This window comes from Topomyia yanbarensis, chromosome 2 (genome assembly GCF_030247195.1).
Source record: "Topomyia yanbarensis strain Yona2022 chromosome 2, ASM3024719v1, whole genome shotgun sequence".
Taxonomy (NCBI): domain Eukaryota; kingdom Metazoa; phylum Arthropoda; class Insecta; order Diptera; family Culicidae; genus Topomyia; species Topomyia yanbarensis.
In genome coordinates this window covers 72,356,472-72,370,308 of record NC_080671.1, presented here as the reverse complement: position 1 = coordinate 72,370,308, position 13,837 = coordinate 72,356,472, and positions in this window count along the sequence as shown.

Genomic DNA, 13,837 nt, shown 5'->3' with positions numbered 1-13,837 from the left:
ACAACCATAGAATACGGTGAAAAATGAAAAATTTTGGTCAAAATTGTTGAAGTCACATTTTAGCCCGCCATATTGGAATCGCATTTTTTTCACATAGGACTACGTCTTTGTTTTCGATATGGGGGTGCACTCTGCAAATTCTACAAAAATGGTATGTAACGAAAAGTGGTCCAATTTTAAACGCATATAATTCAGCCATCTCACGATAAATTTTCAATTTTTTTGCGCAAATCGCCCCGAAATACTTCTAAGAATAGATTCCAATAGATAAACCCAAAGATTTTTGATATCATAGCATTAAAAAATTAAATAATATACAACCTTGTCAAAATATCGCGCATTAACACACAGAAGATAGCGCTTCCCAAGCCCTGTACGACGGATTGGTGCAATGAGTTATATATAGGCGGCGCCGATGGTTGGGTGGTTAGCGTGACCGCCACCCACCCCAGTTGGTCTGGGTTCAATCCCAGTCGAGGTCGTTGAGATTTTTCAGAGGTGAGAAAAATCTGAGGTCACGCCTTCCTTCGTAAGGGAAGTAAAGCCGTTGGTCCCCGGTCCATGAGTTGATGGGTCGATATCCAATCCAGACAGTGGGAGTGTCACCTCTCTGGCGTCGGTGTTTGGCCTCGTAGCGGAAGTAGGCCGACGGAAAATAAACAGAATTGGAAGAAGAAGAAGAAGAAGAGTTATATATAGGTGTGGCAGAACACACGGTTTACTAGTGTTGGCAACCAAAAATATGTAAACAATCCAGAAGCACAACGGGTCGACGTCATAGCGGTCACACGATTCAATGGGAGCGGAACGACCGCTTTGACGAAAGCAAGTCGATTTATACTGTGATCACTCACACGACTCATGTAAGATTCATTTTACGAATACCAAAGTGCCATCTTCGCCAGACCTGTATATACGACATTGGGATTGGTGTACCTAGCGCGCAACGCTGCTATGTATGACGTCATCATCGACTATTTAAAGAACGGTCTTGGCCAGACACGCTCAGTTCCAGCGTTGCCAATGTTCCAGATTTATCTGGAATCTTCCAGATTTTTCCCAACTGAACAGACATTCGTTCAAGCCAGACTTTTTACCAGATTTTTTAAATTTTGCCAGATTTTTCCAGATATTCTGAATTCTACGTTACAACCCAGCGGGGATACCATTATTCCAGATTTTTTAAAGCTTCTAGCAAAAAGTCAAATCTCTTATTCTATCAAATTTTTTAAACTATGGAAGTAGTATCACACAAATTTTGGAAATCTGGGTCTTTTTCGATAAATTCACTTCTATGGAGATCAAAATGTATACCAAATTTCGATGACTTTGAGGTCACTGTCAAGTGACAGATTTTGCCAGACATTTTTAGTTGAACTGCCAGATTTTCTTCGAAAAATAGTGGCAACCCTGCTCAGTTCCCTGTTGAACGGCTAGCGAAGCAGATCACTGCGCTGTGTTTTTTACAGCCAGTGTAGCTGAGTTAGAAGTCCGTTACACTGGCTGTGGAGGGACGCTACCCTGTGTCGTCCAACAGGCGACCGCTCCAACTGCTTCCTAAATGCCGCTGTAATGTTGCCAGTAAATTTTTGGTGTAACATGTATTTGCATGTAGCACATGTATTTGCTATTTGCGCTTGAAATTAAGTAATGTAGTGGTAGTAATAAGCTTCCCATTTTGGTTTAAACGCAAGGACAGTTTTTAAAACAGGATTTGTTTGATAGTTTGATGAGCTTCTAAGCAATTTTATCAATTCTGTAATTTAAAAGGAATTTTACGGAACTTGGTGCATTTGGCCCCACTTGCAATTGGTATAATCAACCTGCACAAAGTGTTGCATAACGCAGGGCTGTTTTTTGGAACAAAATCATTCAGCCCTTCGCTATGCAAAATCACGATATTATGACAAACGGGCTAAGCGCGGCCGTTCCTTTCAATCGGGAAAGGCCGCGTGGAATTTTGGTGAAACGCGCTAATAGTGTCGTGGTGCTAGTTGTCTCTTTCGCTCTACACATCATCCGCGTTGACTCATTTTGCATTGTGCGCTTGGGTTCAATGTTTTGGGGCGAATGTGTTGGTAGGTACGGGAACTGGCGGTAAAATGAACACGTTAAGCAAAGTCATTATTTTCTAACTAATAAGTGAATGAGATATTACAATCACCTTATGTTTCTTGTTAGACATGTTTTGTACATATCTGGTAAAAATACTTCGTCATAAACACATTTTTTCAAACATGATTCTTGATTTCTAAACATGTCCAAAAATGAGACATGTTTATAGCGAGTGGGTAAAATGAACATGTGGCGGTGGTAAAATGAACAGCTTCTGGTGACCTGCAAAATGTCCTGTATGCATGCAATGCGCAGCGTTGGAAAGCATTTTCCGATTAATGCTAATTGGCTCTCAAACGTGAAACTTATCCGATCGACGCGCCAACTAGATTTCATTATTGGTACCAGTCAAATGATGATAAAAATATTTTCTTGCATTGATGATGTAGGACGGTTGTACTATTTTAATTGTTTTAAGATAAACAATACATAGTTCCACAAAAAAATTAATTACATGTGATAAGAAAAAACTCGTTCTTTCGTTTGGCACCAAAAAATTCAGTCGAACTCGATGTTTTATTACGAATTATTGAGATCCGGAATTATTTTTGTATTGTTGAGGTTATGTCGGTTGATTTAGATACGCGAAATGTTTACTTAGAAATTGGATTTATCAGTGGATAACCTCGACTTTCAATACCTGCACTCTTTAATCCAGTGATTTTCGCCCACTATCGTGTTTTATTGAGATTTCAATCTCTAAATTTCATTTTAGCATAAATTGAAACCGGAAGAACGAATTCTTAGTGGTGTATTTACCATCAAGATATTTTTCAAACGTAGGAAACATATTTTCTTCATCAATTTTTCTTTTCATTAGATGAAATCACATTTGATTATAATTTTGATTGAGTTTATGAATTTCAAAGTTTAATTTTCAATGTGTTTTGACAGTTGAAAGTAAAAACATCATCATTGCACTTTCATGCCATCTTGCGGTCTACATCCAGCTTTTGATCGCGAATATCCCAACAAATCATAAGCTTTGCATACACACAGGGCATTTTGCAGGCAAAAAAAATTGTCACGGAAGAATTGAATTTTCATGACGTAATATTAACCATTTTACAATCCTGTGGCATCGAAACACATCTACAAACTTGGGGTTATCCATTGGTGTTTGAACTTTTAGGATCTGTTTGAGAGCAACTAGAAAGCTTGGTCTATACATGAGATGTGATTATATTGTCTGTTTTTTCCCACACACTAAGCACTAAGAAAATAAATATTTTACATTAAGTAGTATAGTCCTACGTCTACAGTTCGTGCAACCCCATAGGGCTGCCCCTTGTAGTTTTGATTTTGATAAACATTAATCCATGTTTTTTAAATCATAAAACTTGTTTTTCTCAATTTTGGCTATAATACCATTTATATTTTTAGAGAGGGTATGCCATGTTGGATCGACTATTTTGAATTTTGAGAAGCTGACTTCAGATTCGTAATCAAGGTTGTCCAAATCTAATATAATTGTTAAATTTGACATTCTACTACAAATAATTCATCGAAAATGTTTCACGCGTTTATCTTAAAACATAATTTTTCAAAACTGCGTTCTAACTCATTTGAAAACGGTTCGGTTTAAGGATTTAAACTATTGACCTCTCCAAAGAAATCCTTTTTCATTGGAGCAATGACCAATACAATCTACAAACTCTTTGTATTCACTATTTTAAGTGAAGCATTAAAGTAAAAAAGGGCTAAAAACCTATCTCAAAGTTTGAGATCATACCATTGTGTCAAACCTGAAGCTTTTTAGCCGTTCTTAGGTCATTCTTGCAATAAACTTACTTTACTTAAGAGCTTTATTTTTAGTTTTCTGTTCAGATCGATCCGTGTCTCGAAAAACACTGGGAAGAGGGGTACTGTGTCATTTTGTCCACAAAATCCCATATTTAAAAAAAATCAACTCCTTGAAGCATTATTATGCAGTTTTCTAATTTGAAAATAATCTCTAAAATCGAACGGAACCTTTGCGACCTTTGTCCGAATACGAGATGTTGGTTTTATTAAGTCATTCATAATAATTCCACATTTTTGTCAATAAATTGCCCATATCAACTCCATTTATCAATGAAGTATAATTTATTTTACTACTTCTAGTGTAAAATACTCTTAGGGATCACATGACAAAAGTTTCATGCAGAAGTATTCGAACATTTAAAGAATAAAATGTGGTTTGTTAATATCAAAATTTTTTAAAGTTTTTGAATTTTACCGGCAACGAATCTATTTTTATTATGTTCATAAGAACTTTCCACGTTCAACAAGGTACATTTTTTAAAAACGGAATTAAATATTAATGACAAAAGGCCCGTAACTTCTCGTATTCGGATAAAGGTCGCAAAGATTCCGTTCAATTTCTGAGTTTTTTTGCATTAGAAAAACTGCAAAATATGTATGTTTTGCATAACGGAGCAAAAAAAATATTTAAAATAGGGGATTTTGGGGACAAAATGACCCAGCACTCCACTTTCCTGTATTTTCCGAGTAACAGAAATGTCTCCATTAAAATACTAAGGTTATTTTTTTTTAAAAGAATGTAAGAATTGCAATTGAGTGCAACTTCAAAACTTATTGCATTAAATATATCTTTCTCCATATTTTCCCGTAGTACCAGTGGGCGGAGGTCTAAAATTGCCCAAGTGATGTGAAATTTGGTATCTAAGCTTACTTTGACATATGCCACCATATGAAAGAGGGGGGAGGGACTTTGAGAATTCAAAAATGAGTGATTTTTTGCAATGCCCTACTGTACCCAGTTTGGGAATTCCACGCGCACCTAACCTTAGGTCATCATGGGCACCATTTTGTTTTTTCAAGTCTTGAATAAAACTGTTTTCCTCTATATTGTTCGATTGATCCGCAAAAATTATCCAAATTTTGTTTAAAATTTGGCCTTTTGATTGAGAACCTCCCCTTAAGATAATTTTAAACGTTTGGAATGAAAAATACTTTCCTCATAGTAATATATTTAGTGATGATTAAATTTGTGTCTAATAATATAACCTTTATTTGGACATATTTACACTAGTAATTTTTTTTAAAGTACTCATATATCATGTTATTCCCTATGAAGTAGTGAAATGATTGTACACAGATTGGATGATCGGAATAGCTATTACTAAGATTGGCACGACAATGAGCACTAGAACTAATGTTGGAGAGACTTGAGCAAGATTTCATGGGGAGACATGACCAAATGCCACTTGGAAGCTGAAGAAAGATGCAAAATTTCTGATAGTTTCTATTGTCTGGTACCTACTGTTAATGTTATTCACGTGACAAAAATCCTCACCTTACACATCTGTTATACATATACCTGAAATTATACCTACACGAACGAGTATGTAAAAATGCGTATATACAATGATTTGTAATGTAGTATGGTGCCTTAGGTTTGGAAATTTGAATTAAGTTCATCATTGCAGGGCATGACGTACGTGTACTGCTTGCGAGTTTGCGTCGGGATCAATTAAGTTATCTGTATGTTTGTGTGTGCATAGGGTTTGGCGAAACGGATGGAATTCCGATGTCAAAATGCTTTCGACGATTTGTTGGTACCAATGGTGATGAGCCTATGAAGCTACTTTTGTTTCATTGGAACACGCGTTTATTCTCTCTAGGATATTCGTGATGCGTTTTCTATCACTAAGGTGTCTGAAAACATGTTTCAATAGGTATTTCTAAAGCACGGGCAGACTGCTATAGACTTCCGAATTTTGTTATTTTTAAGGGACTATTTATAAATTATGCTTTAAGGGGTTAATGTGTATAAAAATTCGTTACATATGGGAGCATGATTAAATTAAATTAGCTAGAACGTGGTGTAACATGTTTTTACTACTGACTGTGTCGCCTTTAGTTCTAATATGAGTCGATCAAAATTAATTCGCGAATTATATTGCATGTTCTTGAAAACAGCTAATTTTTAAATGTCACCGTGGTTGTGTGCTGTCACAACCCTGTATTTTTCAATTTTTTATTTCATCAGAGTTTTATATTTTTATATTTTTATGTTTTTATATTTTTATATTTTTATATTTTTATATTTTTATATTTTTATATTTTTATATTTTTATATTTTTATATTTTTATATTTTTATATTTTTATATTTTTATATTTTTATATTTTTATATTTTTATATTTTTATATTTTTATATTTTTATATTTTTATATTTTTATATTTTTATATTTTTATATTTTTATATTTTTATATTTTTATATTTTTATATTTTTATATTTTTATATTTTTATATTTTTATATTTTTATATTTTTATATTTTTATATTTTTATATTTCTATATTTTTATATTTTTATATTTTTATATTTTTATATTTTTATATTTTTATATTTTTATATTTTTATATTTTTATATTTTTATATGTTTATATTTTTACATTTTTATATTTTTATATTTTTATATTTTTATTTTTTATATTTTTAAATTTTTATGTTTTTATATTTTTATACCTATCCATATGATTTTTTATATAGTGAAAACCCGTTTTTATCAGCCCCTGGGTGCATTTTGTGCTGATAAAACGGGGACATTGATAAAATCGGGACAAATATTTTTCTTTCTTTTTAAGACATCGAAGCTTTTTAAATATTCTTCTTTCGTCCCTAGATATAGCCTCATAACCTTTTCTTATTATTTAGCTTAAATTTTCTAACAGCGCAAAATACAAAAAAAAAGTTTTTGCATATTTCGGATCGCTAAGATAAGAAAAAATATGCTCAAGGAGGAATTTACTTTGATTCAACTTGGTTCGTCTGCTACAGCGCAACAAACTACCAACTACAATTTTCATATGAGGCTGATAAAATCGTGTCAAAAAGCTGATAAAATCGGGGCCTGATAAAATCGGATCTTCACTGCATCTTATATTTTTCTTTTTCTTAGATAATTTTTGGAATTTGCGTTTCGACTTCGTCTCATCGGAATCCGATACTAACTTAGTAAACGGACTAAGCTAGCGCCGCTCCAAAAAAAACGGAGGCATAATTTGTGTTCCTTAGGAAAACCTTAGTCAAGAGTTTGACCCGTAAGAAAAGAAGTTCATTTTAAGCTGATGAGAACTAATGAAATCTAAACATTTGGTTTGGCTTAGCAGGCCAATGCAACTTTAGATCTTTTTTAGCTTTATAGTGATTATATTTTTCAAATTTTATGTCATTAAATTTTAAAATTTGTTGATCTTTAATATCAATAATTTCACAACACAATTTAACATTTTCTGATTCATTAATTTTTCAAGGCGTTTATTTTTTTATTTGATGTGCGCATGATTTAATTTTTTTAATTCGTTTTTTGGCACCGCTCAAGGCGTTAGCTTTACGGAGCCGTGGATCTTTTGTATATTTGCATGATGTAAAAAATAAAAACAAACGATTATTACTAAGAGCTTATCCGATCCCGTACGCACGACTTGCCATTGCGAGCGGAGATCAGTTTACACGTAGAGGAAATATTTGCATCCACGCAAACTGTATCATAGGAGTCATTCATATCTCTGTCGTCGTCGCACATATCCGGGTCATCATCAGGATTACTGCCTTGATTTTCGTGATCAGGCGTTCTTCCCAACTAATTTTTCATTTCTAAACGTGTAAATATTCAAATGTCAAATTTTTTTCTGTATTTTAATATAGTAAACGTTTAAAATTTTAAATCCTTAATTTAAAGAATTTTGGATTTTTACGTTTCTAAATTTCTAAATTGTTGATTGCACAAATTTTCAAATTTTTGCTTCTTTAAATTGTCAAAATCTTCTTTTTTTTAATTTTAAGGTAGCGAATTTCACATTTTTAAGTTTTTGAATTTTTAAATTTATGAATGCTTGAACTTCTAAGCCATTACACGCCTATCTTACTACCCACTTGCTGTAAAAGTGTGACACCGGCCCAGCCTTTGAACGGTGACAGGGATAACCTACGAAGACGACCACTCATTGGTAAAAATGAAAGCTGGTCATCAGAGAGGTTAATACCCACCTTATTTCCTGCACAGTTGTAGTTGTTCAACCTTTGCTGTACTGTAGCACAGTGTAGTACTGTAGCGCCGGATTCGTTGTAAGAGCTGTGTTCGAATTCTTTCAGTAAAATGAACATTTTTACACGGTTTTTTTGCTGGCTGTTCCACTTGTTCAATTTTCAATATGGCCTTCGTCGAAAAAATATTGGTCATGAAAGTACACCGGTAAAATTCGATGTTTCCATAATTTTCAACATTGTATCTAACAGCTTTACCGCTTTCCTGTTAAAACAGTCTTCCCCGAAAGCTGACCGACGGTTGAAAACCTCAACGCTTCCGACAAGTGGAAAGGGGTTAACCTATAAAATATACATCATTCCATCAGTTGCGGCATCGTCTACATGACTTGTTTGCTGATCTCTGAAATGTAATTATCTTATACTTTATACCCCCGCCTTCCATAGTTGAAAGGTTTTGCATTATGCAGTTGCCGTCGGAACCAGTTGAGAAGTTGGGCAAAATATGAAAAGGATAATAGTTCTAATGCAACATCAAGGGTTTTCCCTCTAGTTCGGCTGTGGAGGCACTTCAATATTCATCCTTCACCGGAGCGAGGGAGGCGAGGGAAGCGACGAAAGCATCCGACAAACAGGAACGCCAGCCAAAGGAAGGAAGAAAGGAAGGCGTCCAATGAAAAGCACACTAAATAAGATTAAAATTAATCTTATCAATCTGGAGCGAACGGGGCACGTGTACCAAGTGCCCGGAGAGAGATTCCTTTTCAGCAGTGAACAATCCTCAGAGATTCTGATGGTTGTTTGTTTGATGTGTTTTGCTGGTAATCGGGCGGGGGTGTATTGATTCTCGGACGGATGCTCATTTCGACTGGTGGTGTCTGGCACGGCAGGCTCATCAAGGTCGTCGTTAGCCCCGGGACCATGCTCATCGTCGGCATCCTATCGTTTAATTTATCGCAGCACCAAAATAATAGATGCCTTGACGTTCTTCAGCACCATGCTGGGAATGAAGCACAGAACGGCCGAGCTAAATCGCAGAGATTATCGATTTCGTTAACTAGATTTGTGGGGTGCTATTCCAGTGGGAAAATTCGGCATCAAAGCGAATGATTTCAAGTGGAACCAATGGAGAGGGAATTCAACAAAGCAGTGTTTTGATTGATGCTTGATTCTAATTTAGTTATTATACTTGTGGAAGCTCAACAATTCAATGCACAGGACCTGACAAGTGTTTGATTTACATTAAAAAATATCTATAATTCTGATGTCCAGCTTTGGATACATTATTCATTGTACCAGGTTACTCTTTGCCTAAATACTATGAAAAACAGATGATAAAATGATATCACTAAATATTCCCAACAGCACGGTTTCCATTTTTTGTGGAGCACGAAAGTTTTCAAGCAGTCAAACCATATTTATTGCTCTTGCTTCGAAAAGCTTTGCCCCAGTTTGTTTTTCATGCATATTCATAACCCACAAGACGTGACAAATTCGGTACCAATTTAGCAGCTATGCAGGTAGCCAGTGCCACACCGAGATAGTTCAGCTCACCCACAACAGGAGCTGTGTCATTTTGTGTTGCGTTGTGGAGAACCTTTTCAGTTCTAGTAATTCAAATTTCCACCCAGAGCAAACAATACAACCATTGAATCGGCTCCACTTTCGAACCACATGGGACCACATGATAAAACACTGCACCAGGTTGGTGTTACTGGTTCGCATTTTTTCATCCCATATCCGGCTATATTTCAGCTTCTACCAGCTTAAACCCGGGTCCTGGTCAATTCTACTGGCTAAGGTTGAGGGGGCCTCTGAACAAGCAGCACGGATCCACGAAAAAATAGCATTCAGTATTGCCAGTCTCGTATTGAACTAGATCATGTTTTAGTACCTTACTGAATGATTAATTTAAAAGGCGTTTTATTTATGGAGCTAAGGGTGGCTAATATTCGATTCCTACGATGTCCCGTAAGGAGAGGAGGTCTGTTAAGTTGATGAGATCTAACAAAATCGGAACTAGGTTTGGCCAACAAATTAATGCTAAATGGTATACGTAATCAAATTGCATCACTAGAAGAGGTTCGCTAAAATTCACCCATTGAACCAATCGTTTTCAAGTTTTCAGGAAATAAAATAAAACATACTTTTTCCATGTTAGTTCTACTGAATTTCATAACCATATCCAAATACGTATACCTTCCTCCTAACACTGCTCGTAAGGTTTTGTACAAAGTTTCGATCTACTTGCTTTTGTGTGGAAATCTATTTTTTCGAACTTATTTGCTTCCGATTTTACCCTTTTGGGATCTTTCAGGAGTGCCTGCTTCATTATGGCCCAGTATTTCTCAATTGGCCGTAAGTCCGATGCGTTCGGTGGATCAACATCAAGATCCTTTGGCACGAAATTGATGTCCTTATACTTGTACCACACCAGAACATCTTTTGAGTTATGGGTTAGAGTTAGAGGCATTCTTTCTAGTAAACCTGCCCATTGATGGTTCCGGTTGTCACGAACGGGGTGCTCTGATTTCTGTACGAGCGAATCGCCCGCCAAATCATGTATTTTTGACCAAATTGAGCATCTTGCGCTCTCTAAATTCCTTAGAGATGTCGGACTTAATACAAGCATTGAAGAATTGGAGCCCAAGAAACAGCCGGAAAGCTGCTTTCACTAGGGTGACCATACGTCCTGGTTTCTCAGGACATGTCCTGGTTTTGCATTGTCTGTCCTGGTGTCCTGGGAAGTCGAGGAAAATGCTTGATTTGTCCTGGTTTTTTTTCTGTAAGCCTAATATATTTCTATCTATTCAGTCTTCGATTTGCACTATGCTCTTGATCGCAATAACGACTGACCGCAACCATAACTGCAACGTATACTCATTCTCAATCGGAATGTGACAAACAAAACTTAATATAGTCGAATCCTTGTACCTTTCGATGGTTTTTTAAATCTCCCAAGAGTACCTCGTCAATATCGATGAAACAATGGTTACCAGCGCTTCTCCTTGGCTTAAATCGTCATCCAATCCGGGATTCGAAGAATTCCCTTTGGTACCTCTGAAAAGACACATCGGCATTTTGGTGCTTCTGCTTCTACTTGAGTTCTCTTGCTAGTGGCTTTTTTCGTCTTACTGGAAATCCATTCCATAAAAAGAAAAATAGCACCTAATCAGTCGCTCTACTTGTCAACAGTGCAGTGAATCAAACGAACGCTTCTACCTAAAGTCTGCTGTCTATATGTACCGTGCCAGTACTATAAACAAGCAAAGCAATCGAATAATAAATTTCGTCCAAAGCCAGTGTGAAAAATAAAGCACCGTTACTTTCATCGATACGATATCGATCATTCATTTCAAGATGTTTGAAACTCAACAGCAAAATTTAACAGCAAATTTGCAAATGCAGTTTAGACTAACGGAAGTCGTCGTTATACAAGCTCACTACACTCATTACTGATAACATTTAAAACTTTGGCTATAACGGAAAGCTACGCAATGGAAGACAACATGCAATACGCCGTTGAGCATGATAATGTTAGGACCAAGATACCCATTTATATTGACAATGATAAGCATAGGCGTGCGCAGCCTTTTCCATTAGGGGGGGCTAACGGCTTAAAAACATTCAGTAATGTTAAACCTTCATTATCAGGTAGATTTCTGGTAAAGGTTCGATTGTAAAACACTTATTTTATTTTGTTATTGTAAATTGAAGTTGTTTCATTTATTTCTTAAATGTAGAAACTGGTTTCTCAAAAAAGGTAATCAAAGTATTTCTGTATCTAATTATCATCCCATTTTAAGTAGGCTTAAAAATTAACATTAAACATTTTCAACTTCCTCGAAAAAAATTTCTCGTGGTCTTTGACGCAAAACAATTTTCATGTTTTTTGCAATATGATTTTTTTGAAGTTAGTAAAATTAACCATTTTTCAGTGCCACATAACTCGTAAACTATTAATGCGTGGATTTTTTTAAGAATATTTAAAGTTATGATTTCGTATGAGATGACTGGAATTTTTTTAACATTTGATTTATGTATCCTGCAATAAGCAAAGCCAATTTGATGCTTTCAATTGGAAGTATGCTTTAGCATAAAACGTTATTAGAAGAAAATGATGCCTATTTATTGTAGATTAAAGATACATTGCACAGTGGTCCCCATCAGAGCTGCAAATTTTCACCAGGTTGTTTTGAACTTGAAGGAAGAACAAATCTCAAATCATGCTCTACTATGTTCAATTCGCAGCTATTCGTTTACATCATTCATTCAAACAGCCGAGCTGTTCAATCTTTTTCCATTCATTTTCGATTTCATTTACCTTGTGAATATCTCTGTACTGGGATATTGACTAGGTTTTTCAAGCAAAACTACTCTGAACATACTTCTTGCTGTTCATGTAAGCTTGAAAACGCAAAATATGTCAACATTTAACCTAACCTGGCCTCTACAGAGCAGATGACAACTTTGGTTGGTGAATGAAAAAGCATCAATTTGAAATGAAGACGTACGCTTCGGTTATGAAAATCCCGCCAACTTGAAAGTGAATGATTAAGGGAGGCTTTGAATTTGAATCATGGTTGGGTTTGATTGAGCTGAAAGTTGGCATTTGAAAATGAAAATTAGCGCCACTGGTTCCCATAGTCCAATAATATAAAAAAAATATCGACAAGAGCGTGTTTTCATCTCGCGATTATATGGTTTTGGATATTTTTTATTGTTTTAAACTTGATTTTGACAATAATGAACTGATTTTTTAGTATATAAATGAATTCTTAGGGTGGTTCGCTATATACCGATAAGTTAAATAATATTGATTCTCGTCAGAATTTTTTTGTCGAACTGTAGTTATCAATATTAGTACTTTTATCAGACAATGTTACTAATAGCTGTGTATTTAACTATAAATATCGGGTTTAGGTGGATATGGAGTGCAGAAAGATGAGTATGTATTCGAAGAATTTAACTAAAAATTTTGAATTTGGCTTTAACTAACTTTTTCTTTCGATATCCCTCGCGAGTTTTTCTTTAAAATGCTCTTCAGACTATTCTGTTCCTTTTAAACTAGGCTTCAGCTGCGCATGTCTGCGCCCAGAATGCCTGGAGATTCTAAGATGTTGTATATGTTTGACGAGTTAGTACAAGACGAAAAAAATCATTTCACATTTTAAAACTATATTATTTATTAATACTTCAGATCTTGAAATTATATAGCTTAACTATCACAAGATTTCTTTTCGATCGGATCATTACAACTTGAGTTATATTAATTTATTGGACGCTACCTTTTGAAACACATGTCAGAATAGAATATTCGATGTACGGCTCACTCTACTTCGTACCACAACGATGATCTCGAATGCGGATTTTTCGGGAAAGTCCGTTTCGATTCATACCATATCCATAGTTCCAATTCCCAAATAAATTTGAAGTCATGAACTGTTGCTCTATTTTAAAATTAGTTTACCGTAATGAGGATATTTTTTATTTAAGCAAAAAGCTTTATTTTTACGGTGGCTAAAACACGTATTCTTAAAATTTTTTAGGGAAACATTCACAATTAATTTGAAATTTTGTCGTGAGCTTGATATTGTAATCACGAACAACATCAAAAAATGTACTATTTGATACTCTAAAAAATGTTAGAGCAAAAAGTAATGTTAATTAAATATGAATGAATAGTGTAATAAGAAAGGCCATATCACACTGTTAGGTTGATGCAA